At 46.9% G+C, this 24,583-nt stretch overlaps 1 long non-coding RNA gene across 1 annotated transcript in view; it reads right to left on the reverse strand.

The window, feature by feature from the left end:
- Positions 1-10,896: 10,896 nt before the first annotated feature.
- The window catches only part of LOC114031990, a 56,857-nt gene continuing 43,170 nt past the window's right edge, over positions 10,897-24,583 (reverse strand). Inside the window, exon 3 of the long non-coding RNA XR_003567791.1 lies at positions 10,897-11,361. This is a non-coding gene — a long non-coding RNA (uncharacterized LOC114031990). The remainder of the gene's footprint in view (positions 11,362-24,583) is intronic.

Consider the following 24,583-nt stretch of genomic DNA (forward strand, 5'->3'; position numbering starts at 1 on the left):
GCTCATTTCTCAGCTGCAGCAAATCAAACACATATTATTCGTGTTTCTCTCTCTCTCTCTCTCTCTCTCTCTCTCTCTCTCTCTCTCTCTCTCTCTCTCTCCCTCTCCCTCTCTCTCCCTCTCTCTCCCTCTCTCTCTCTCTCTCTCTCTCTCCCTCTCCCTCTCTCTCTCTCTCTCTCTCTCTCTCTCTCTCTCTCTCTCTCTCTCTCGGAGTGGGTGATGATACAGAGTTGGGCTACGTTATGATAAGAAAAGTATTCACATTTCTGCTACATCACCCTCTTACTGAAGCAGGAGGACTGCCCAGGCACCCTTGCATTTTACTGCTTTTGTCCCCTGAGATCGACTTCCATGCAATCTTGCCTAGATCAGGTGTGCACACACCCGTGTGTACAAACACGTTGTCTTCCTCCCCACCCCCCCCAACCCCTTTCAGATTGGGTGCCCCTCAGAGCAGGCAACTCCTGGTTCTCCTTTTCAGGCTCCCCATGCCTAACACTGGGACTAACACATCATGGGCACCCAGTAAATGCTGGTGATCTCTGTGCTTGCAGGACATGGCACCTCCAAGTCAAGGATGAACTGCACTTGGCATAGTAGCAACAGGGAGGAGAGAGGAAGAACTGCGGACAAGGGCCCATATGTATTCAGGGTTCCTTCATCTTGTCTCCACCCCCACCCCTCCTTGGCCATTCTGCACACCTGACCCCAAGGCACCCCATCACCAATCCAATCACCACCTCCTTCTGCGTCTTCCCGCACCTTCAGGCTGACCAATCAAAACCAAGATTGCGCCCCGCCCCGTCTAACTCCTGCGTTCTCCCCGCCCCGAGCACAGGCTTTGTAGCAGCCCTTTATGCTGGAACCAGACCAACTGAATACTCCTGCACGTGGATGGCCCGCCCGGAGGAACAACAAAACTTTTCCAGAATTACTGACAATTAATTAAAAAGGAGAAAGTAATCCAGAAACACACTAATGCTAGAGGGCTTCCCCTACCCTTTAAACCGAGGGGTCTGGACATGAGATAGTGGGTGTAGAGGGGACAGAGGAACCCTAGAAACCGCCAGGTGGAAGTTAAAGGTCTCACATTTCATACTCACCTCTGTGGGTCCCTGCCTAGCTCCTAGACACCACCCTAGTGACCCTGACGATCCCCTCCCATCCCAGGGATAGAAAGCTGAGGGTCAGGACCCAGAGCCTGCTTAAATTCTCTGCTCTTCCCGCTGACCATTCTGCTAGAGGTTATATGTGGGAACTGGGGGCCATCTCCAGTCCTCCTGATTTATATCTCACCACCAGACCCAGAGGAAGTGAGGCTGGTGACCTTACACAGCCCTCCCTCACTTAAATCCAATTCACTTGCAATTCATGGCGTCACTTTCCTGATGCCATGGTCCTCTTCGAGAACTTAGGACAAACAACAACAACAATATGTAGGAATTTAAAAAGAAAAGAAAGAATCCCTGGAGCCTGCTTACCATCACCCCAAAGACAAGAACCCAAACTGGAACGAGGCTGGGCAGGGTGGACTCAGAGGGGGGCATTTTCTCCATCAGGGCAGTCAGTGTCCTGCACAGCAGGGGGCTTCACTGGAAATTGACACACTCCAAGCTTAACATAGGGGAGAGAATTTGGGAAGGTGGGTAATTCCTAGGCAGAGGACCTGACAGAGCTCAGCTCTGCCTGTAAAATCCCACAACCCATTACACTTTCTGGAAGGGCAGAAGAAAGGCATTGTTAGGTAAAGTAGTTATTCCTTGATGTAGCCCCCCCCCCACTCACCATGGACTCTGGAAGTCCTTAAATAGTGGGGTGAAGGTTAGGAAATGATCATAGATATCAGGGGCAATCTTACATTAAATATTTTCTGATTTAAATTATTTTTTCTTTTCCCTGTTCTTTTAGTCATTTCCCTTAAAATCCTCTTTCTGCTGGCACTTTTGTATAACAATATAGAATGAAGAGAAATGAAATTACTTGAATTTCTCCAGTGCAGAAGGGAAAAAACCCAGAATCTCCTAAATAAAAAATCTCCCCAAATAAAAAATACATTATTTTTAAAAATCAATTTTAGCATATTGCAATCCTTTTTAAAAGCAATTTGGAAATATGCAAATAAAATGACTAAAATGACCATACCAATTGAAATAGACTCTCTTATTGGGATTGAATGAGATAACATTTGTAAAAGTGCTTTGCATAGTCCTTGGCACATAGTAGGTACTTTATAAATGTACTTCTTTTATAAATGTATACTTCTTTATAAATGTACTACATAAAGGTACTTTATAAATATACTTCAAAGAAGCTGGATATTCACCATGCACACCAAAATATTTATAGTAGTACTTTTGCAATAGCTAAGAAGATGTCTGTCTATTGGAGAATAGCTAAACAAATTGAGGTATGTGAATGTATTATATATCATATATTATGATATAAGACATGATGTTAGAATAAAGAAAAAGCATATACACATACTTGCTGTTTGTCCTTCATTCTCAAAGAGGACCATGACATCAGGAAGGTAAGGCCATGAATTGCAAGTGAATTGGATTTAAGTGAGGGAGGGCTGTGCAAGGCCACCAGCTTCACTTTCTCCTCCGGAGCCATCTGGGTCCAGTGGCCAGATATAGATCAGGACGACTGGAGATGGCCCGGGATGCAATGGGGGACGTTGGCCTTTTCAAGCTAAGGTCCTTAACATGTCTCAGTTTGACTGAGGCAAAGCCTATTTAGTGATTAAAGCTTAATAAGATTAAGTAAATGACTGAACCAATGGCAGTGGAAAAAAAAACCCACAAGCCCTCCCCAAATCAAAAGTGTAACAGATTTAGAAAGATTAAGCATGACTCCAGGGAAGGGCTAGGAGAAGATAGCCCCTCCCCACCCTCTGGTGCACCTGTGCTGATTTTTAAATATTATTTGTTACATGGGATGGCTCTTTGGAAGAGGTTGGGGGGAGGATACTAGGGATAACTCTAATGATGTAAGGAACAGAAGAAATCAATAAAAATTATTTTTTTAAAAAAATCAATCTTAGGGTTTTTGTTTATTTTTAAACCTCTTTCTTCAGCCTGATATCACTCCCAAGTGATGTCAACCATTTTGAGCAAAACGGGCCTATTGTTAGGTAGTAGGTAGATTACGATCACTGAGAGAGGCCTCCAAGGGAGGCTTATTTAAAGCCTGGACACTAACAAGCTTAGAAGTCAGGGCTGCAGCCCCCCCCAAAACCCCCCCCCCCCCCCCCCCCCGCTTGACCCTCCCTAGAGCTTTGTATCCCTGTGAAGCCAGAATCCTCAGGGATGCTAGCCTTCTTTCATAGTGAATTCTACAATTTTTTTTTCCAAATCAGATTACATGGATGTAAATCTTCCTGCCTCTACTGTGATTTTGGTAGGTGAATTGAATACAGGTTACTGTTCCCCTTGGTCCATCTTCAAGGCTATTTTCTCAATTCAGAAGCATACCAGTCTTTTTAGATGAAGGCCATTGACCCTGAAATTCTACCTGAAGGCTTATTCCTGAGAATGAGTATCAGGGCTGACAGTATGAAAGGAGACCCCAATCTCCAGGGTTTTTGGCTGGTCCAATCACTGGGCAAAGATGGTTTCACAGAGAGGCCCATGAACAGGACTATAGGTGACTGATCCTTTGGGGCATCTGGGTCCTCCTCACCAAACCTTCAAAAACAAGGCACTGATCCTCAAGCTTTTTGGGTGTTCCAAGCAGTAGGCAAAGACTGTTTCCCAGAGAAACACATGAAGAGAGCTTCAGGTGGCTATCCTTTTGGGGCATATTGGTATTCACCACAGCATCAAAGAAGAGTCCATGGTCCTCACGCTTCTTGGATGGCACAACCAGTAGGTATATATGATTTCCCAGAGATGCCTGTGAAGAGGGTTCCAGGTGGCTAGCCCTTTGGGGCATCTTGGTATTCACCATATTTTCATACAGGAAGTCCTCATCATCAAGATTTTTAGCTGGTCCAACCAATGAACAACGACTATTTCCCAGAGATACCCATGAAGAGAATTCCAGGCTTCCATCCCTTTGGAGCACCTTGGTGCTGGCCACAACTTCAAAAAAGTGTCCCTAATCTACAAGTTTTTGACAATTATCATTTTGGCACAACAGATCAGTCCCTGAACAGTAGGCTGAAGCGGAAGAGAATCAACACCACTGTCTTCCTTGTGAAACTTGATGAGACAAATACAGAACACATTTGCATCCCTCATCATCCCTCGTCATCCTACAGATATGTAATAGGGGGTCCTTTATTTGTATCATGAAATGAAATGCTTGAAAGGGTTCAGAGATTGTGTCTTCATTGTTGGTTAAATATAAAAATAAGACCTGCCTCAAAATCAACTGTTAATGCTTAGGACCACAATGGAATGCGGCCCTGATCAGAGCTGTCCCAAATCCCCAACTCTCTTACATCCACATTCTCATTATCATCTACTGACAGCCCCACCTCCATCTGCTAACACAAAGTAGACTACTATTCATAATGGGTTTATGCTGGCATTCCTTCCACTATTGCCCATACAGACCAAACTCCAATATCTTTCAGAAAAACCAAATGACCTTTCCATCCTACCTCTCCGGGAGCAGAGATGTTCAAATCAGATTTCACATAGAACCCAGGTTATTCTAACATCCCTAACCACAAAGCCTCCATTTCTGGTTGTTCTCTGATGAGGAATCTTTCATCGAAATCCTCCTGGACGGCTCGTTCGCAGGACACTGTACAAAGGCCTCAGAGCTGGGCTTTGAGGCTATCTGAGGGTCATGGAGCCAGACTCCGCCTGAGAGCTCTGACCCAAGAGTAAGGTGGTGGGGAGGGCTCTGGTCACCTCTACCTCCCAGAAGCTGTAGGGTGGCCAATGACATCACTCTTCGCCAATCCCCAGATTAATGACCAGCCTGTGATGTACTGGGCCACGTGCAGAGGGGACAGACATGGGACCAGGCCAGTGGAAGGGAAGGCTCAGGTGTGAGTCAGTGTTGTCAGCAGCAGGGTATATGCTGGGGGACTACTGGGGGCAGAACCTTTGGGCCAACTGCTACCAGCTCATGTAGCTCTGTAAGTACTTTTTAGAGCAGCAGAATATCCTCAGTCCCTGACACTACCCTGTGTTTTTCCCATTCCATCTTTTTCCTTTTTGATGCCAGCATGTCTCTTCATATATTCAGTCCCCCAGACAATTATTACTCCTGTTCCTGAAAAATTGGGCAGGAAGGAGGAAATACCCTCCACCTAAGTCAAGGGTGGGGAACCTGCAGTCTCAAGGCCACATGTGGCCCTCTAGGTGCTCAAGTATGGCCCCTTGACTGAAACCAAATTTCACAGAACAAATCCCCTTAATAAAAGAATTTGTTCTGTGAAACTTGGACTCAGTCAAAAGGCCGTGCCCCAGGACCTTGAAGGTCACATGTGGCTTTGAGGCCACAAGTTCCCCAACCCTGAGTCCTAAACTCTCCACATTCCTGCAAAGCTGTTCAACAGTACAGTCTTTGGTGATGAGTTCTGAAGGGCTTCCCAGCTCATCCTGCCTTTGTTTTCTCTGAAACAATGGCCTTGCTTCCTCCTCAGCACAGGGATATTTCCTGGCTCTCACTGGGTCTTTCCTTCTGTGTGAAGGTATATATTAGTTTTTATAATGTCTTAAAGTGGTTAGGTGATATCCGAAAGCTAGAGTGACACAGGAAGGCCTAGTGATGAATTTTTTAATATATTGATTTCGCAGCCAAAGATAAAGCCAAGGGTTTGGAGGGGACAGAGATGGGGAAAGAAAGGTGAGGGGGGTGGTGGTGAGGAGAATGAGACAGAGAGAGAGCGTGCTTGTAGCCCAGCCCTTGCAGCCATCATTGAGGGGAGGAATCAGTGTGAAGAGGGGCCTACCTTCCTCACCATCATCAGCAACAACTGCTGCCCAACTGCCACCAACAAGCATAAGCGGCCTAAGAATGCCAACAGCCCTCAGGTCACATGTCCTGCTTACAGAGCAGCCTTTACGGTCATCATCTAGGGAAATAACTCCACTCCCACGGAGAAGGGCCCCAAAATCCACACCAACTGCCAGCCATAGGACAGAGAAGAAGCCAGCCTAGCTAAAAGAGCAAGGCCCCCTGGAGGGAGAGATGGGTCAGCATGGGCCAGGCAGTGCAAGTTTCCATCACCACCTTGACCAGCACCTCCCAGCAGAGCCAGATGGAGACATCCAAGGAACTGCCCCGGGTCCTCAGAGATCACTCTGGAAAGGAACCCCCTGTGGAGATGCAGCCTGGCCACGGCTCCTGCAGGGGCTCCAATCACACCTACCCAGAAAGTAAAGTTCTTACTCCCAAAGTCTGAGGCAATATCAAATGGCTCAACCTTCGAAATGGATATTATTTTATCAGTAGAAATAATATGAAAGAAGAGGTTTTAACATCTGCTTTGCTGCTATACCCTAAGGACTACGGGACCTCTTTATCTGAAATGCAGCTAAACCATCCCTGAGCATTGTTACTCCTCATTAGAAGTTAAGCACCTTGACAGCAAAGATGGTTTGTCTTATATTTCTATCTTCTCTGCTTAGCAGAGGCCTTTTTGTTAAGAAAAGAGGTTAATAAATGCTTTATTCATTCATTCGTTTGTTGGGTCATTCATTCATTCATCCACCCAATAAACACACATAGAATCTCTGAATACTTGGAACCACTTTATTTGATGATCTGAATAAAGGGGGCACTCTTAGATACGTGAAGAATGCCAAGAGGTACTGCTAGATGTAGGACATTCCTCAGCTGGTGTAAAAGCAATAACGACCTTGGATTTCTTTCGCTTACGCCTGGTGGTCAAGGACAGCTTGGATGCACTCAAATGACATTTGCAGTTACTTCGTGGATCAGGGCTTCTCTTTGGAAGTTCTTGTGAGCACCAAGTTGTCCCAAAAGGACTGCCATCTACAGTCTTCTTCATGGATGTCTCTGGGAAACCATTTTTGTCGACTGTTTGTACCAGCTCAAAAGGTTGGGGAACAAGGTCTCTTTCTTCTAGATGTGGCGAGCACCAAGTTGACTCAAAAGAACTGTAGCTTGGGGCCTTCTCTGGGCCCATCTCTGGGAAACCATCTTCCTCCACTGGTTCTCCCAGACAAAAAGTCTGGGGATCAGAGTCTCTTTTTGGAAATTGTGGTGAACAATAAGTTGCCATGAAGGGATGGCTGCCAGCTGGAGCCCTGTTCGTGGGGGTCTCTCGAAAATCATCTCTGTCAACTGAATGGGCTAGCCAAAAAGGCTGGGGAACAGGGACACAATTTTGAAGGTGTGTTGTGAACCAAGCCACCTCAAAAGGATAGCCATCTAGAGTCCTGTACATGGGTATCTCTGCATAACCATCTATACCAACTGATTAAACTGGCCAATAAGGCTGGGGAACAGGGACATAATTTTGAAGGTGCGCTGAGCACCAAACTGGCCCCAAGGGATGGCCACCTGGAGCCATGGTCACAGGCATCTCTGGAAAACCATCTCTATCAAGAGATGGTACTAGCCAAAAACCTGGGGGAATGGGGTCTACTTTTTGAAGCAGTGGTAAGTACCAAGCTGCCCCAAATGGACTGCTACCATAAGCACTCTCCATAAATTTATCTGGGAAACCATCTTTGCCCACCAGGCAAAAAGCCTGTGGAAAAGGGATGTAATTCATAGCATTCATCACGAGAAGAGTGTCTTCAATCTGTATGTCTAGATCCCTGGCCTACCTCAATACAGGCTGGTATTCCTCAGGACTGGGAACCAAGTTTTGAGGATAGACAAGGGAGAGCAGGAACTTGCATCCAATTCAGCCACCGACAAGCTTAGCACAAGGCGATAGATTTTTCATTCAATGAATTTGATCTGGGACAACTTGTAGACCTCAATGAGGATATCATCTCAGGAGAGTGGATGGCAGAGGTCTTGACTTCGGGGCTTTTCAGTACCTAGACTTGAAGCCTGGTCTCCGGCCTCCTCTATATACCTCTCACAGTAATTGTGACCCAACCCTACCCAACAATGAGCCTCACTTGCTAGGACTCTGTGTGCCATCATTGGAGAATGATACCAGCCTAAAGCAAGAGGCTTACTTTGTTCCATTTATTTATTTTTTACCAACACTCTCCATCAAACAAACAAATCAAAAAGAAAAAAAAAACAACTAAGAAGGACTTTTGGAAATGATTCACCTTTGATTTTATTGTTGTGGGGGAGGTGGAGGCAAGATTTTATTTGTTTGTTTTCTTTACCTCATGGGGGATGAATCTGAGCAATTTTTTCCTTCTCATTGTACGTACAAAAACATGAACAAAAGGAGGATTTTTAGGAAAACAACTAAAATTAAAACGGAAAAGGACCATAACTTAAGTGTCAAAACATTTGCCCAAATTTCCTTTGATATGCAGATCACTGTCATCCTTCCCCTACTTCCCCATCCCTCACCCACTCTTTTAGGACTGAAGATGAGAAATCATTGGGGGGTCTTTCCCCTGAGGGGTCTGCTTTCCTTGCCATGCCTTCTGATCTTGCAGAAAGCAAATGCGTTCTCTATATTTTAAGGTCAGCAGACACTTTATCTGCCAAGTTATTCTCCACTGCCTTTCCTTTCCAATCTCCAATTTCACCCCTACCCTCAGGTAATCTATCAGAGAAGACCCAGTCCAGGGAGGCTGGGTGAAAGGTATAGTTGGTTGATTTCCCGTGAGTCTCCCTGAGGGGGCCAAAAGCTCACTTCTCAAATTGAGAAAATAGTCACAGCTCTCCCTCCCCATCCCCAAAAATGTAAGTGCACAGGCCTGGCACATTTAAGGAGTGTAGGTGGGTGGGCTGGCCTGAGAAGCACGACCCTGCACCTTCGTTCATCCTTATCATCACTGTGCAGGGTCATCCCTTGACTTCCTTCATGTTTCTGATCACACACCACCTTCTTGAAGCAGGAAAATTACCCAGGGGCACCTTTAGACATTTCTGCCTTTCCTAATCTCCCTTGAGCCCAGTACAGGGTCTACGACATCATGGGAGCTCTGTAAATGCTTGTGGTCTCACTGCTTTTGGGACACAGCATTGTGTCTAAGTCAAGAATATGCAGTCCCTGGGAGGGTGCTTTGGGCGGGCGAGGTACAGGGCAGGAGTAGGGAGAAGGAGGATTCAGGCTTCCATCAGCCTCCACTCCTCCTTGGCCCTCAACCTCCACCCCATCCCACTCCAGTACCTTTTCCTCCAGCATCTCCAGGTTGGTCTGCCCTATCCCTTGCATTCCTGCGTGTGGTCCCCCACCACCAGCAAACACCCTTCTCCTGTGCATGCCATCCTCCCTTCCCTCCTGAAGCAGCAGCTCAGACTCACTCGAATCTACTGAGGGGCTCTGCACACACAGACATGGGGGATGGAGGAGGGCCCCCTCCCTACCTCATCACCCCAGCCAGGGGAAGAGCAAAGTGTTCCCAGATTTCCTGATACAATGAATTAAGAAGGAGAAAAAAATCTGGAAACACACTAATGCCCCTGGGTCACCCCCTCCCCAGATCAACCCAACCAAGGGCCCTGGACATGGGGAAGAAGAGGGTGCGCTTGGGACAAAGACCAAGCAAGTCCAGAAATAACCTGAGGGAAGTTCAAGGTTTAATATTCCATATTCACACCAGTGGTTAACTGCTCCTTAACCTACTCAAATCTCTGCCCCAACTCTTGCCGTCCAGCTGGAGGGTAGAGTTACTAAAAACATTTAACTGGAAAAAAAACAATAACAAACTGATCCCTGGGTTGTGAATGACACCATGCCAAGGACAAGAACTGGATGGACTAAGAAGAGGGCATGTTCTCCATCAAGGAAGGGAGTGTCCAGCCCAGCAGGGGGTCTGCCTGGAAATAGACTCTTAGCAGAGACTCTGTGGGGAGGGATGGAGGGGATGGGAGATTAGGGGAGGTAGGAAATCCTTGGGCAGATGACCTGGCAGAGCTCAGTAGTGCCCTGCAACCCCCACAGCACATTTTACCTTGTGGAAGAGCAGAAGAAAGGCCTGGTTTGATGAAAAGGGAAAACCCTCTTATACCACCTGACCACTGACTCAACAAATATTTAAAAGGAGTGGAATTGTGGGGTAGGGATGACAGCAAGACTCAGGACTGTGTTCCTATTAGATTTACTAAAAATAATTCTAACCAAAAAAAAGAAAGGGTTTGTGTTTAAGCATTTCAGGATAAACTGGGCTCTAAATGAAACCTGACTTGAACATCTCTGGTCAACGTCACCTGGTTGTCCTCAAAGATTTTTTGTTGTTGCTCAGTGATTTCAGTCCCTGGTCCAACTCTTTCTGACCCCAATTGGTTATCTCTGGGCAGAGATACTAAAGCACATTATCATTTCCTTCTTCAGCTCATTTTATAGGAGAGGAACTGAGGCAAACAGGGTTAAGTGACTTGAGAAGGGTCAGGCAGATTGTGTCTGAGGCCAAATTTGAAATCAGGTCTTCCTGACTCCAGGCCCTACATTCTATCCCATGGGCTACCTAGTGGCTCTGTCTTCAAAGATACAGTAGACCAAACCCAAATTTGGACCAGGCAGACAATAACAAAGGAATTTAATATAAACCCAATGCAGACACTGGTCTATCTGGTGTAAGCAGGTCTCACCTGTGTGGAGCCAGAGTATGAGGAAGAGGAGCAGGAGGAGGAGAAGGATGAGGAAGAGGAAGATGCAGGGGTGTTGGAGATTTTAGGCAGGTCTGACCAGGCCCCTCTCTTGGAACAAACCACTTGGAACCACTTCATTTGTGGCCCTCAGCATTAAGGATTACTTTAGAGGCAGGTCTTACCTTAAATAATAAAGACACAAACACACAATCTCTGAGCCTTTCGGTTTATTTGATGAGAATTAACGGGAGGCCTATTACAGAGATACAGGATGACAAGCCATGGAGAAGGACAGGTGATTTGTCTCAGCAAGTGTCCCAAGGATGAGGGTGGCTGAGGTTTTCATCTCCTCTACTCCTAGCATTTGGGGGCTGCTCCGGATCACCAGTGTGACAGGTGCCAGTAACCTCAGGCCCAGGGCCTCCTCTTGGAAGGGGTGGTGAGCACAGAGCTGCCCCAAACAGATGTTTGCTGGAGACTTCTTTGTGGGCGCCTGGGGGAAACCATGTTCACCCACTGCTGGGAACAGCCACAACGTCCTTTCTGAAGATCTGATGAGACTAAACCTCACTCCAAGGGAAGGCCATGTGGAGCCCTCTTCATGGATGCCTCGAGGACCCACCTGTGGACACTGGTTGACCAAGTCAATGGTCTGGGGACAGGAACCACCTTGCACAGGATCAGCCTGCAAATCACCTGGAGGAGAAAGCCTTCTGACAATAATTCTGGCTTGCGGGACTGGGAAACAATCCCCCAAGATGGACCAGGGGGAGCAGGAAGCTGTGCCCAAATGTCTGAATGAGAATCTCAGCAGAGGATGAGAGCTGCTCATCCAGAGCCTCTGATCTAGGACCACTTGTGCTCCTCACTGAACAATCTGTAAGGCATCCCTAGGGATGCGGTGTTCAATGTGAGGGAGGGTCCTGGGTGCTTGCAGAGGGTGGGACACAGCAGTACTGCCTTCTGGGCTGGTCGGTGTCCAGGTTTAAAAGAAGCCTGGGCTCTGGCCTCCTCTCCAGAACTCCCTCAGTCACTGTGACCCGACCCCTATGTAGCAATTGGCCTGACAGGGTAAAAATCCATTACATCACTGGACCGTAATGTCAGCCTGAAGAGAGAGGCTTTGTGGATTTCATTTCCTGACAATTATTACTTATTTATTGTGAAACAAAAACCAAACCAAGAATCCCTAGGGCCTCTTTCCTACCATCCCAAGGACAAGCACTCAAAGTATGACCAGTCTGGACAGGGTGGCCTAAGAGGTTTCCATTTTCTCCATCAGGGAAGGGAGCTTGCAGCCCAGCAGGGGATGTTAAAGGACTAGACACACACACACACACACACACACACACACACACACACACACACACACTCACTCACTCACTCACTCACTCACTCTACAGGCTTAACTCAGACTCCCTGGGGAATGATGGGGTATAGGGGGGAGGTGGGTCACTGCTGGGCAGATGACCTGACTGAGCTCAGCTCTGCCCTGCCAACCTTCAGAACACACTAAACTTTCAGGAAGAGCAGCAGAAATACCTGCTTGGGTGAAAAGGGAAAGTCCTCCCATTGCACCCCACCAGGGACTCCAGAATTCCTTAAAAGATGGAGTAGAGGTCGGCACCTGTCACAGGCAAAGTCTGGTAAAATGTATTCCAATTGAAATATATTTTTCTTTCCCTTTTGGTTCAGTCCTTTCCCTAAAAGTACTCTTTCTGCTGGCCATTTTTTTTGTTATTTTTTTTTTGTTTTATTAATTTATTTTGATTTATCAACAATCACTTCCATATGCTTCTGAGTTTAAAATTTAAAAGCCATTTGGAATTCCTGATGGAAAGAATTCGAGAGGAGGAAAAAAATCAAGAAACACACCAATTCTGGAGAACTACACCCCAACCCCCACCTCCTTTAAACTAAGGGGGACCACACATAGGTGAGTGACTTTAGTGGGAACAGAGGAAACCCTAGAAATCACCAGGTAGAAGTTCAAGGTCTCACATGCAATAGACACCTGGGGGGCTCTGTCCAGCTCCTAGCCTCCATTCCGTCCCTGATGATCCCCTCTATCCCATAGATATAAAGCTAAGGCTCAGTACCCCGAGCTTGCTTAAATTTCTGCTCTTCCCCTTACTCTCCCGCTACATGCTGTATGAAAAAATAAAGGGGAAAAATGATCCCTTGGGCCTGCTTGTCACAATTCCAGGGACAAGAACCAAAATTGAGACTAGCCAGCTGGGCAGGGTGGACCAAAAGGATGCTATTCTTTCTCTCAAGGAAGGGAGCTTCCAGCCCAGCAGGGAGTCTGCCTGGAACTAGAGACGCTAAAGAATTAATACAGACTTCCTGGGGAGTGATGGGATTTTGGGGCAAGTTTTGGGGAGGGGGGGATTCCTAGGCAGATGACCTCTCTGAGCTCTACATTGGCTTGCAACCCCCCAGAACACAAAACACTTTCCGGAGAAGCAGAAGAAAAACTCGGTTTGGTTAAAAGGTAAAGCCCCCTCTTCCCGCCCCACCAAAAAAGCCATCCTTAGGGATGACCATGATCTCAAGATCATGGTCATCATAAGCAAACTCAGGTAATAAATATTCAAACTTAAATTATATTTTCTTTCTTGTGTTTTAGTCATTTCTCTGAAAATCTCCTTTTTGACAGTATTTTTTACAACAACATAGAATGTTTGCAAATTAAATTTCCCCTCCATTTAGGAGGGGAAAAAACCCACTCCTTCAAAGATGTACTATGTTACAGTTTCCTCCCCAGACTGAACATCATTCTCTGATGATGTCAGCACATTTAGGCATGTTTTTCAACAGGCAGGGCCGGTCAAAATGGCAGAAGAGCTCCAAGAGGAGACTGGAGCCCAGGCTTGTGGAAAGCCTGGACAGAGACAAGGCCAGAAGTCAGGGCTGCAGCATTTGAGCCTCAGCATGCACCCTGGGACCCTGTGGCCTCCAGACACCCGATAACCACAATTTTATATTATTTATTACGTCTCAGGCATAAATTGTACTAAAAAGTTTGACAAATATTATCTCATTTGATCCTCACAACAACCCTGGGAGGGAGGTGCTGTTTTTTGCCCCAATTTGCAGTTGAGGAAACAAATTGCTGTCATCTGACAGAGTCACACAGCTAGTAAGTTTGAGACTCAACTTAAACTCGGTTTATCTGGAGTCAAGACCCAGCAATCTAACCACTGCACTACCAAGACACCACAGTCTAGAGGCAACTGGCATGTTGACACACCAAAGATGCTCCCGAACAGTACCCTTCATTCAGAGGGAAGGGAGCCACAATCAGACAGCACCACCATCTAATCTCTATGGGAACAGAGATGTTCAGGTCAGGGTTCACATAGATTCCAGTTTATCCTGAGAAGTCCAACCTTAAAGGTACTCTTTGGACTTACTTTTTATTGAGAATTCTTTTCTTCAGAAAATAATCTTGGAAAACACATGTCAAAGGTTATTCCCTTCCTCTCCCCTGCAAGCCCACCCTTTAAGAACCCCCATGGTCCATGGAACAATTAGGAGAGAGGATTAGCCCTTATAACCAGCACTTTCTGAATGTTCAACGCTCATTTCTCAGTCTCAGAAAGCAATCACAGCCCCCTACTTCCACTCCTACTCCCCAAACCCCCAGATTGCTAGCACTGGCTAGACACTGCAGGCAGAGTTTGGGTAGATGGTTAGGTTGGGCTACATGGTGTACATATAATATAAGGTGTATTCAGCTTCCTTCTCCTCAATGAATCCACTCCCACCTCTCAGTGGCCAGTCTGCCCTACCTACACTGTGCGACCCCTTTTCCCCACCCCCACTTTGGGAGACACTTTTAGAATGACCACCACCTCCAACACTTTTACCCCTGCTCATCCCCACGTCTCCTTCCTGGGCACTCCCCCACATCCAGTAGAAACTGTTCACACTAGAGCCAGGCATGAGGTCTGCTGTGTACCTGCGCACGGGTATTCAAGAGAGTCTGTACCACCCCCCTCTCCCTTCCTGCCACTTTCCAAAACCTCCAAAGCCTTCCCAGAATTCCCAGCAGAATGAATTTAAGAGGAGACCCAAATCCAGAAACACACCTGTCCCTGTCTAGCTTCTAGTCACCCTTGTGTCCCTGATAATCACCCCATCCCAGTGATGAGAGACAAAGAGAGAGAAAGAAAGACAAAGAGAGACAGAGACAGACAGAGACAGACAGAGAGACAGACAGAGCTTGACTGATTCTAGACAATTCCCTCTCCTAACAGGGAACATTAAAGGGAGAACTGATCTTCCTTACGATCACCAGTAAAAACTCCTATCAAGCCACTACCAACACAAACATAAACTGAAGTGCCCTGGTGAATGGCAGCTGTTCCCCAGACTACCCATCAAGCTTCCAGACCAGACATGACAGTCATCTTCTAGAGAAACAACTCCCATGGAGAGGAATCCTGCCATCCCCACCAACCCCCACAGTACAGAGAATAAGCCAGTCCAGATGAAACAGGGAGACCCCCTGGAGGGACAGAGCAGTCAGCATGTGCCCAGCAGTTCAGGCCAAAACCATCACATTGACACCATCTCTCCTCAGACCCAGATCGAGAATGACCTGGACCTGGGGGCCAGGAGAAACTCAGGGTCCTTAGACATCTTCATGGCAGGCAACCCCTGTGGAAACACAGCCTGGCCAAGGCTCCTGCAGGGGTTTCAAACACAACCACTAATGACCCAATAAAGGAAGTTCTGATTCCCACAATCTTAGGCAATATCAAACGGTTAGCAACTGAGAAAAAAAAAACTAATCAGTAGAAATGACTTTAAAGAAGAAGCATCATCTTCTTTTCTGCTGTACCCTAAAGATCACTGGACCTCTTCATCTGCAATGAAGTTAAAACCATCCCTTGGTGTCATCTCTCCAATGAGAATTACATTTTTGAGAGCAAGGCAGACTTACTTTTCCCTCTGTAAACCCAATTATTGTTATATAGCTTTGCACACAGAAAGAGTTATTAATACTTCTTATTCATTCATTCAATAAAGACACTCCCACTGTCAGAGCCCTTTCAATCACTTTATTTGATGATCAGAATAAAGAGGCTCCTATCCCTGAGCTATAAGATGATGAGTGATACAGAAATGCCCTTGACTTGGTCTCAGCAAGTGTCCCAAGGATAATTTTGAAATCTGGCAGTTGGGGGCACCTCTGTTTCATCAAAACCATAGCTGCTAGCAGCCTGTGAATGGGGGCCTTTTTGCTGAAGGGGTGGTGAGCACTGAGCTGCCCCAAAGGGGTGGCTGCTGGAGTGCTCTTCACTGGCTCCTCCTGGAAATCCTCTTGGCCCACTGGTTGGACCACCACAGGATCTCAGTACTGCCGCCACCTTTCATGGGGTCCTCTGGGCACTCATCCCTGGGAGAATGATTTTCGGATTTTTTTCTGGGTCTGTGGCCTATATGAGTATAGGCTTGAATTGCTCTGATTTCGAAAAGAAGCCCTGATGATGAAACAGGTGGAGCAGCAACCTGGGTCCAATTCAGCTACCAAGAAGCATAACAGAAAAAGAAGGCTTTTCATCCAAGGCATCCAATGTAGGTCAACCAGCAGACCTCACTCTTGAAGTGAGTATGCTATCCCTGGGAACTCGGGCTTCCCAGGGACATTAGGTCCTGCTGAGATTAGTTGGGGCCAGTAAACACGTCTGACTTCTAGCTATATCGGTGTCCTGGCTCGAAGAAAGCCTGGCCTCAGTCCTCCTCTCTAGATCTCCCTCAGTAATTGGGATCTGCCCCTACCCAACAATAGGCCGAATTCACCAACAATCCATGGTGTCACTGGAGAGTGATGTGAGCCTGAATGAAGAGGCTTTCAAAATTTTGATTGATGGATATTTATATTTATACCACCACAAATTAATAAATATTTGACAGTACAAAGAAGATTTTTAGGATAATGACTTATAGTGAAAAATGCATATGTTTTAAGTGTCAAAATACTTGACTGATGCTAGCCTGTGATATGGAGATCACTGTTATCCCCACTCTCCACCCTCATTTCTCACCCTCCCCCTTTGGAGGTGAGGATTTGCTGGGCAAGGTCTCTGTGCAGAAGGATCTGCTCTCCTTGCCAGGCCTTTCTTGTGGTTTCTCACAGAGTTCATATGTAATGGGAGCTCTAAGGAAGTGCTATGTCCAGCTACTCCAGGGGCCCATTTCTTCTCTCCCCCTGACCTTCTCAATTCTCCCACACCAAAAGCCATCCCCATCTCCCCCATCCCCTGGGCATCCAGAGTGAGCCCACTCTAGAGATGTTCAGTCCAGTGTGGAGTCTGGCTCTTTCCCTTCTGACTCCCTTGGCAACCACAAGTTCCCTTTCCAGATGGAAAAAGTGTTTCCAGTCCCCTCCCCCTCAGCCCCCAAAGGGCAAGTGCACAGGATTGGCAGGGTTGGGGGTGTGTGAGGAGGGGTGAGGATGTGGGAGATGGGCTACAGGATGCTATGATGGAAGAAGCAGAGGAGTCATTGTCTGCCTTCCTTCATGTTTCCACTTGAGTACCACCTTTTAGAAGCTCAAGGACTATCCAAGTGCCCCCTAGAAGTTAAGGCCTTCTTCCCTTCTAAGATACTTCCCTTGGCATCTCACTTAGATGAGATGAATGAAAAGCCCAAGAGACAGTTTCTGGGTAAATAATAATCAACTTATTAATTTGGCTAGCTGATAATTAATGAATTGATTGATAATTAATAAACTGATAATTTGTGACCAAAAACAAAATCATGGAGATCATTGAATGCTTAAATACTTTTGGAAAAGGGATGGGTGCCCCTGAAAGGTGAAAATCAATCCTGATTGGTGACCAATTAATGAGGGAATAGACTTTCATATGAAGAGGTGAGCTGAAAGCCTTCAGCTCCTCCTGCTGAGAACTCAGGTTTTTCATGAGACTCAGCCACCTCCAGTAATCTGGACAGGGGAATCCATCTCATCTCAGATGCCTCTGGTTGGTTTTTTCTTTCATGAGCTAGGTTACCCTAAATCCCAATGCAGAGGAGGTGGGGGTGTGGCAAGGCCATGGATGTAATGCTTTGGGACTGGAATTCACCTCAATTAGATTCTGTTTACCCTCAAAACCAAAGTAAGGTCTCCTAGTTGCAAGGAGTCCCACTCAAGATGGAGGAGCATCACTGCTTGTCCCTGAGGATTTGGACAATATCAGCAATGTCCTTCAGAGACTGATTGAGTGACTGACTTACAAGGGCTGATCCCCAAATCAGGAAATAGAAAAAGCCTGGGTTCTAATCGATAATAGTTTATTAATATGAGAGAAAATAATAATTTCTCTCATAGGTCACATAGGCACCTAATTTTTTGACAGGTTGCCTTTTCCTCCTCTTTTAGACAGTGAGCTCCCTGAGGGCGGGGAATAAGCTTTTCTGTATAACTTGGCTGCCTAGTGCCCAGCATAGGGACTGGTATATGGTGGCACTGGAGTAAATGCTTATAGGATATGGCACCTCAAAGTGATGGATAAGCTACACAAGGATTTCTGGCAGAATGCTGAGGCCAGAAAAAGGGAGCAAGGTGTCTTTAGTCTTTCCTCTTCCTCACTGCCTCCAGGCCAAACTGGCACTTCTGCCCTCATTACCCTGAGCAATTGCACTCTAAATCACCAATTCCACGGGCTTCTTCCAGAGCCCCCAGGCTAAGTACACTCTCACCACCATCTCACTCCTGCTCTCCACTCCCAGGTCTCTGACCTGAGGCACCAGTACAGCCCATCATGGCATCCATTCACACTCTACTTGGGATCTCTGCCTATGACAGGCCCAACCCCATATCTTCACAACCCAGAAGACAACAAAGCCTTCCCAAAATTCCTAATAGAATAAATGAAAGAGGAGAACAAAAAATCCAGAAATACATCAATGCCCCAGGGTCACCTGCCTGTCACTTCCCTCCTCTTTAAACCCAGGGATGTGGATATAAAAAAGTGGGTAGACCTGGGACAGAGGTCAAGTGAAGGCAGAAAATGCCAGATGGAAGCTCAAGGGCTCACCTTCCACCCTCACCACAGTAGGTCCCTGCCCACTCCTAGCCACTGTTGTGTCTCTAATGATTTCTCCCCACCCACCCCTCCTTAGGGACAGAAAATTGAAGTTCAAGACTTTGAACATGCTCAAATACCTGGCCTTCTAAATATTCTACTACCTGAGGCTATAAATAAAATTAATTAATTAATTAATTAAAGATGCCTCTGGCCTGCTTGTCACCAACCCAAGGACAAGAAGCAAAACTGGGAGCAGCCTGGGCAGGAAGGGAGCTTCCAGAGCAGCAGGGGGCCTGCCTAGAAATGGACACTCTCCCTGGGAAGTGCTGGGGGAGTAGGGTTTGGAGGTGGCTAATTCCTGGCCCATGACCTAGCTGAGCTCAACTCTGCCCTTTAAACCTCAGAACACATTACACTTTCTGAAGAGCAGAAGAGAGGCCTGTTTGAGTGAAAAGGGAAAGTTAATCTCGCCCCACTCCACTAGGGACTCAAGGAATCCTGAAAGGGTGGAGTGAAATTCAGGTGCTTGTGGATGACATAGATAACAAGATCCTGGTTATTAGAGGCAAAGTGTCGTAAGATTTATGAAAACGTAAATTATAATTCTTTCCCTTTTTGCTTCAGTTGTTTCCCTAAAAATCCTTTCCGCTGGTTTTTCGAATGATAACATAAAATGTAAGTAAAAAAAGTTTCTTTAAGACTTCCTGTTTGGGATTAAAAAAAAATTACAGTAAAAACAAAGAATCAACTTTCTCACCCAACAAGAAATCAAAGGTGAATATTTTTTAAAAGTCTCATCCTTGGACCTGACATCAGGGGCCAATGATGTCATAGAATCTTAGTGAGTAAGGCCCATTGTTACGTAGTGCCACACAGGTCACAATTCCTGAGGGAGATCTCCAGGGAGGCAACAGCCCAACCCGGACTTAGTCCTCAACACAGACAATGTGAGCAGTCAGGGCTGTAGGCCTCCACCCTCCCCAACCCCCACAGAACCTGCTGTCCCACTGCAGCCTGAATCCCCCAGGATGGTTTTTCCCTTTTATAATGAGGGCTATGGGTGGTTCCAGGTATGACGGTCTGGAAGAAAATCCACCCTCCTCTGCTGTGATTCTTCTGCACTGATCTGGACAGAGGTTCTCATTTCCCTGGTCCATCTTGGATCACTGTTTCTCTATCCAGAGGGGTAGCAGCCTGTATGGCCTGAACGCTTTCTCCTACAGGTGATGTGCAGGCTGATCCTGTGGGAGATGACCCCAAGAAGAATGAACAACTACGAGGCATGGAGGGCATCCCTGAGATGCCCAGGAAGAGGCCTCCACTTGGACATGCCTTTGAGTGAGCTTGGTTCTTTCTCATCACAGACTCACAAAAGAGGCCTAGTTCCCCAGGCTGTTTGGCTGCTGCAGCCACTGGGCAAAGACGGTTTCCTTAAAGCACCTGGGAAGAAGAGTGTCAGAAAGGAGGCCCAGCTGCATAAGCTACTGGCAACTGGCATCATCCTGAAGCCGAGCCGACCCCCAATGCCAGGCAGGAAGGGGAAGAGAACCTCAGTGACCACCTCCCTGTGAGTCAGGGTTTGTTATAGGGGAAGGGGCCTGATCAGACACGTCCAGATTCCCCTGCATTCACACCATAATTGATATTGTGCCTTGACTCCACTCCCCAGTCTAGTCACCAAAGGTCAAACTATGACGATATTGGGGTCACATTGGGACTCTTTCTGTTGTTGTCCACCTGGTCCAAACGGGTTTGGTCCCCTGTATCTTGGACAATAACCAGATGGCATTGCCATCTAATCTCTATGAGAACAGAGATGTCCCAGTCAGGTTTCACAGAGACCTCAATTTATCCTGAAAAGCCCCATCCCAAAGCCTCTCTTGGGGCTTACTTTTTGATGAGAAGTATTTTCTTCAGGAAAATGCTAAGAGAAGACAATCTCAAGACCAAGGTCATCCCCTCCCTCTCCTCACACACCCACCTTTTACAGACTTCCATGGGCCATGGGGCAGTTGGGAGGGAGCATTAGCCCTCAGGGCCAACACTTTGTTCTATTCTCCCAGAAAATTTATGTTCATTTCTCAGATTCAGAAAGCAATCACAGCCCCCCCACTTCCACTCCCACTCAGCAAGCCCCCAAATTGTTATCACTAGGTGGGCACTGAAGGCAGGGGATATAGATGGTTGGGTTGGGCTACATGATGGGGAGGAAACTGCACAGTCTTTCTCTGACTTCATGTTTCCACTCAGGTACTACCTTCCTCAAACAGGTGGAATGCCCAGAGGCGCCTGCATGTGAGTGCTTTCTTCTCCCTGAGATGGCCTCCCACACCAGGTTGACATCTTCAGAGACATATCAGGTATACATACAGATATTTACAGGTTCTCTAGCCCTCCTCCTCCTCCATCCCTCTTTAGATAGAAGAATGAGGATAGAAATGAGGGGAGGGAAAAGGAGGGGGAGATGAGGGAGATGAGGGAGGGAGAGGAGGGAGAGAAGGAGGGAGGGCGGATGAGGGAGAACAGGGAGGGAGAACAGGGAGAGATGTGGGAGAGGAGGGTGAGAGGGAGGGAGAAGTGGGTGAGAAGGGGGAGGGGGAGGGGACAGGAGGAGGGAGACAGAGAGGGAAGGGGAGGGAAAGGGGAGGGGAAGGAGAGAGGAGGGAGAGAGGGAGGGAGAAGAGGGGGAGAGGAGGGGATAGGAGGGGAGGGAGAGAGAGACAAAGAGCTTCACCAGAACCCCACCTCCTGTAGAAGCCATTCTCTCTCCCATCAGGCATCCATTCTATTCTGTACCTGTTCATGAGTGGGAGAGGAGGCCAAGAAACTTTCTAAATACCCCTTACCCATCTTTCCTGCCACACCACAGCCTGAAAAAAAACAAAGGCTTTCCAAAATTCCTGAAACAATGAATCTAAAAGGTGAACAAAATCCAGAAACACAGGATTTAAGGTCTCACATGCCATACTGGCCAAATGGGCACTTGGCCTGGCTCATAGCCACACTTATGTCTCTGATGATCCCCACCATATCCCAGAATAGAAAGTTAAGGATCAGAACCCTGACACCACTTAAATCTGGGGCCTTTCAAACCTTTGCTTCCTGTTATAAGATATATGAAAAAGAAAGATGTTGATAGATAGAAATAAGAGAGAGAGAGAGAGAGTAGGAGAGAGAGAGAGAGAGAGAGAGAGAGAGAGAGAGAGAGAGAGAGAGAGAGAAGAAAAAGCAGAAGAGGAAGGATCAATTTTCTGGTCCAACTTACCACATCCTAAGCACAAAACCAAATCCTGGAACCAGGATGGGCAGGGTGGAATCAGAGGGGGCCATTTTCTCCATCAGGGCAGTCCGTGTCCTGCACAGCAGGGGGTCTCACTGGAAATTGACACACTCCAAGCTTAACACAGATTCCCTGGGGAGTGGTGGAGGGTGGGGAGAGTTTCTGGGGAGGGTAATTCCTGGTCAGAGGACCTGATAGAGCTCAGCTCTGCCCTGTAAACCCCCACAACCCATTACACTTTCTGCAAGGGCAGAAGAAAGGTCTGGTTGGGGGAAAAGGGAAAGCCCTCTCATTCTACCCCACCAGGGACTCCAGAAGTCCTTAAAATATAGAGTGGAAATCAGACTTGTGGATTGCACTTATCTTAAGATCATGGTTATCTTAGGCAAAGGCTAGTAAATATATATTCAGATTTAAATTGAAATCCCCTTCCCTTGTGATTTAGTCCTTTCCCTAAAAATCTTCTTTCTGCTGATTTTTTTATAATGATATATGGAGACAAATGAAATGTCTTTGAGGCTTCCTGTTTGGGGTTAAAAACAATTTAGTAAAAAAATGTTTTCACCCCACAAGAAATCAAAGGTGAATATTTTTTTTGATTGTCTCATCCTTGGACCTGACATCATGGGCCAATGTTATCATGGAATTTTAATGAATAAAGTACATTGTTAGGTAGGGCCACACAGGTCACAATTCCTGAGGGAGATCTCCAGGGAGGCTACAGCCCAAGCTGGACTTAGTCTTCAACACAGACAATGTGAGCAGTCAGGGCTGTAGGCCTCCACCCTCTCCAACCCCCACAGAACCTGCTGTCCCACTGCAGCCTGAATCCCCCAGGATGGTTTTTCCCTATTATAATGAGGGCTATGGGTGGTTTCAGGTATGATGGTCTGGATGAAAATCCACCCTCCTCTGCTGTGATTTTTCTTCACTGATTTGGACAGAGGTTCTCATTTCTCTGGTCCATCTTGGATCACTGTTTCTCTATCCAGAGGTGTGGCAGCCTGTATTCCTTGGAGGCTTTCTCCTACAGGTGATGTGCAGGCTCAACTTGTGTGAGATGACCCCAAGAAGACTGATCAACCAGTGGGCATGGAGGGTATCCCTGAGATGCCCAGGAAGAGGGCTCCACTTGGCCATCCCTTTGGGTAAGCTTGGTTCTCATCAAAAATTCAGATAAGATGCCTAGATCCCCAGGCTGTTTGGCTGCTGCAGCCACTGGGCAAAGACTGTTTCCTTAAAGCACCTGGGAAGAAGAGTTTCAGAATGTAGGCCCAGGTGCATAAGCTTTATTCATATATACATACGTTCACATCATAATCGATACCATTCCTTGACTCCACACTCCCAATCTGTTCACCAAACCAAACGCTGAACAACATCTATATTGGGATGACATTGGGGCTCTTTCTGTCATTGCCCACCTGGTTCAAACTTGATTTGGTCCCCTGAATCTTAGACGATAACTAGAAAACAATCCCAATCTATCTCAATAGGAACAGAGATGCGCAAGTTAGGTTGACTCTAATATATCCTGAAATGCTAAATCCCAAAGTCTCCCTCTTTGCTAATTTTCTTGGGAGAATTATTTTTTGGGAAAAAATATGACTGAAAGTCAATCTCAAGACTGCTGTTCTCCCCTTCTTAAAACGCAGTTTTAAAGAACTCTACATACTCCATGGAACAGCTGGGAAAGGGGCCTTTCCCTTACAACCAGCACTTCTCCTCATCAAGGAAGTTTAATGCTCAATCCTTAGATGCAGAAAGCAATTGCACCCGCACTCTCACTCCCCTATCCCTTAGGCTGCCAGCTCAGGTTAGGCATTGGGGAGTGGGTTGGCAAGTCATCAAGGTATAGGGAAATGGTTTGGTTGGGCTACATGATGGGCAGGAAGCTGCACGGTCTTTCTCTGACGTCATGTTTCCACTCAAGTACTACCCTCCTGATACAGGAGGAATGCCCAGGTGCCCCTGAATATTAGTGCCTTGTTCTCCCCTGGGATCACATCCCTCACCATACTGCACCATACAGCCATCTATAGAGACACAACAGGTGTACACACAGGTATTGATTGACAGGTTGTCGCCCTCACCCTCCTTTAAAATGGAAGTCCTCATAGGGTAAGTATCTCCTCCTCTTCCTCTTCCTTTCCCCCCCCAGCAGCTAACACAGAGACTGGCAAATTGTGTGTGCTCAGTGCATGCACATGGTGGCTGTGTTTTTGGAACATGGCACCTCAAAGTCAAGGATCATCTGTACCTGGGACTGTGGCAACAGGGAGGGGAGGGGAAGAAGTCTGGGCAAGGTGTATTCAGGCTTCCTTAGTCCCCACTGAATCCTCCCCCACCCCTCAAGCTTGGCCATTCTGCCCTCCCTACCCTGAGCCTCCCCTTTTCCCTCACCTCCTGTAACACCTTTAGTAGGACCACCATCACCAATACTTTGCCCCTGCCCCCTGCCCATGTTGCCCTCCCATGTGCGTCCCACCACTACCTGTAGCTGTTCACACTCCCTCCAAACATCTAATCTATCCTGCACTTGCTCATGGAGGGTGGAGGAGGGCCCTCTCTCTGCCTCCCACCTCCACACCCAGGA

The sequence above is a fragment of the Vombatus ursinus genome, unplaced genomic scaffold, assembly GCF_900497805.2.
Source record: "Vombatus ursinus unplaced genomic scaffold, bare-nosed wombat genome assembly UNPS02015358.1, whole genome shotgun sequence".
Classification (NCBI taxonomy): Eukaryota; Metazoa; Chordata; class Mammalia; order Diprotodontia; family Vombatidae; genus Vombatus; species Vombatus ursinus.